The sequence below is a fragment of the Arachis hypogaea genome, chromosome 16 (genome assembly GCF_003086295.3).
Source record: "Arachis hypogaea cultivar Tifrunner chromosome 16, arahy.Tifrunner.gnm2.J5K5, whole genome shotgun sequence".
NCBI lineage: Eukaryota > Viridiplantae > Streptophyta > Magnoliopsida > Fabales > Fabaceae > Arachis > Arachis hypogaea.
In genome coordinates, this window is record NC_092051.1 from 118,798,665 (window position 1) to 118,802,437 (window position 3,773).

Genomic DNA, 3,773 nt, shown 5'->3' on the forward strand with positions numbered 1-3,773 from the left:
CAACTCGAGGCTCCACTAAAGGTCAACCTCTTTTGACCAAAATCCTAAAAAGGTTTGGCAAATTTGAGAAGAAAAACGAAATGGATTCGTTGTGGAAGAAGGCAGAGGACAATGGGAAGAGAAAGAAGCGGAGGGACATCGCGAAGAGGAAGAAGGCAGACAAAAATGGGGTAGAAGAAGAAACAGAGGTTCATCGTTTGAGAAAGAAGACAAAGGAAGTGGGCGGAGGAAGAGGCAGGGGCTCATCACTGCAGCAAACTAGGAGTTTGGTTCTCAAATTTTTTATTAGGCAATTTTAAAATATCAAAAAAGTTGTTATCTTTAAGTGTAATTTTTAATAAATTAATAATAATTTAAATATAAACCATTAGATCGTGTATCAATCTAATCTAACGCTTCAAATTTAATGGTGCGTCAGATAAGCTCAAAAGAGTTGGGCTGATTTTAGACAGACCCTTTATTAGTTACCTATGCGGCTATGTGAATGTGAGTTCAAGTTTTTAGCTAGATAATTACCTAATCTAGGTTTAGTCTCCAAAATATATATATATAAGAATTTATCATTGTAATTGCTTATATACTTACCCTGACAAAGCAGTCATGGAAATGCATGGGAAGCAATGAAGCAGATATGGACTAGTTGAAAGAGTTTAGCAATGGAAACAACACAAATATCCAACACAAGAACAATATAAAAATACTCATAACACAATATGGCAGCAATTATGAACAAGCAAATATAGCAAGTAAAGCAATAACAATAACACACCGAGATTTTAACGTGGAAAATCCTCTCAATGTGAGAAGTAAATATTACGAGTTGAAATATCTCTACTATAATCAAATGAGGTATAAGAGAGTCTCAAACAAAGCACAAATTGTGCATATAATTAGCCAAAACATCCAAGCACTAAAGCTTACAAATGAGAAACAAGAAGATGAAAAATATCCAAAAAATAGAGCTAATGTTCGAAGCCTATTTCTTCCTCTGCAAACCTTCAATAAACATCTCCACCATCTAGAATGAATAAAAAGCTGAGAATCATTTTAAGTCTAAATTTCATGTCGATCCAACGGTGAAAGAATGATAAACTGCTGTTCAAAGATTGCTACTTTGTGTAAAACTGGAAAACCTATTTTCTCTCTTGTGAAGCTAATTTCTTCCACTACAGACTTCTAATCAACATCGCCTCCATCCAGAACGAAGAAAAATATGATAGAAACATGCATTTCAAATTTCAAGCCGATCCAACGGTGAAAGAATGACAAACCGCTATTTGAATTTTGCTATTTTGTATAAAAATGGGAATTTTGTTTTCCATCTTCTCTTTCACTTTGGTAGCTATCCTCTCTACCTCTCAATGACCCCAAAAATCTAATTAGGGTAGAGACACAATGGGTGCAAAGAGACACCCCAAAAATTGGGATTGGACCTCACAAAGGAGAGAAAAAAGCCTAACAAATCTCCCCCTTCTCGACTAGGTGGAGGCTCTCGTCATTCCGGCGATCAAACAACATGTTTCAAGCTTATCTCTTGACAATGCTTTTGTCATCATATCAGCACCACTGTCATCAATGTGAACTTTCTCAAGTTCCAACAACTTGGAATCTAACACATCCTGTATCTAGTGATACCTAACATCAATATGTTTAGATCTTGCATGAAAAGTATAATTCTTGGCAAGATGAATAGCATTTTGACTATCACACAACAACACATAATAGTCTTGCTTGAAGCCAAGTGCTAAAAGAAACTTCTTCATCTACAACAACTCTTTACATGCTTCAGTTGCTGCAATAAACTCTACATCTGTGGTAGAAAGTGCAACACATTTCTGTAGCCTTGACTATCATGAAATAGCTTCCCCTGCAAACTTGACCACATAACCTGAAGTAGACTTTCGATAATCAATATCTCCTGTCTTGTCTGCATCAGTAAAGTCAACTAGCAAAGGTTTCTCACCACCAAAACCCAAACTCAAGTTAGTTGTACCTTTGAGATATCTCATAATCCATTTAATAGCATTCCGATGTTCTTTACCTGGATTAGAGAGAAAACGACTCATAGTGCCAACTGCATGAGCAATGTCTGGTCTAGTACACACCATAGCATACATCAAGCTTCCAACAGCTGAGGCATAAGAAATTTCATCCATTGCTTATTTCTCCTCATTAGTGGTTGGACACTACTTGGTACTCAACTTAAAATGAGGAGCAAAAGAACTAGTAACACATTTGGCATCATTCATGCCAAACCTTTGAAGCACCTTCTTTATGTACTTCTCCTATGACAAATAAAGCTTTTTGGAATCTCTATAATGAGTAATAGTCATGCCCAAAATCTGTTTGGTAGGACCCAAGTCCTTCATAGCAAAGAACTTGCTCAACTATTTCTTCAACTCATTAATCCTCAAAGCATTCTTACCCACAATCAAAATATCATCCACAAAAAGCAAAAGAATGATAAAATCACCATCAAAAAATTTTTGCACAAATACACAATGATCTGAATTTGTCTTACGGTAACCAAGCTCCCCCATAACAGATTCAAACTTCTTGTACCATTGTCTTGGAGCTTGCTTCAACCTATAAAGATTCTTTTTAAGATTGCACACAAAATCTTCCTTTCCTTTAACAATAAAGCCCTTCGGTTGCTCCATGTAGATCTCCTTATCCAAATCACCATGAAGAAAAATTGTCTTCACATCCATTTTTTCAATCTTCAAATCAAGAGAAACTGCTAATCCGAGCACAGCACGAATAGATGACATCCTCACAACAAGAGAAAAAATCTCCTCATAATCAACACCTTTTCTCTTACTAAAGCCTCTAACAACCAATCTAGCTTTGTACCAAGGCTTAGAATTGTGTTCTTCATTCTTGATTCTGAATACCCATTTATTCTTCAAAACTCGCATACCCTTTGGTGGCTTCACAAACTCATAGGTATCATTCTCAAGCAAGGACTTCATTTTTTCTTGCATAGCTTCAAGCCGTTGAGCTTTGCTTTCATTTTCAACAACCTCTCTGAAACATTCAGGTTCTCCCCCATCAGTCAACAAAACAAACTCATGTGGAGAATACATTGACGAAGGCTTCCTCTCTCTTGTAGACCTTCTAAGCACATTTGCAAGAATTTCTAAAGCTGGTTCTTCATCTTAATCATCATCACCAACTTCATTAACTATCGGATCAACTTTTTTATCTTCACCTGCACTTGTATCATGCTCATTATTTTGAGCTTCAACTCTACCATCTTCAACCATATGCATAGAGGGAGTAATATCCAAGTCAGAAAAATCATCACTAGGATGAACCATTGGCTTTTCTGCATTATCAACATACTTCAATGTTTGGTCTTCAACACAGACAACATCTCTACTCCGAATCACCTTCTTGCTAACAAGATCATAAAATTTGTAACCAAACTCATACATGCCATAGCCAATAAAAATATACTGCCTAGTCTTTACATCAAACTTGGATCTCTCATCTTTGGGAATATGAACAAAAGCTTTACATCCAAAGACTCTTAAATGATAATAAGAAACATCTTTACCTGACCATACCTTCTCTGGCACTTCAAATTGTAAAAGAACACATGGTGTCCGGTTCAAGACATGAACAATAGTGCTCAAAACTTCACCCCAAAAGGATTTTGCCAATCCAGACTGTGACAATAAGCACTTAACTCTTTCGACCAATATTTTGTTCATCCTTTCAGCCAAGCCATTCAATTGAGGAGTCTTCTGATATCTTATACCATGCTCTTT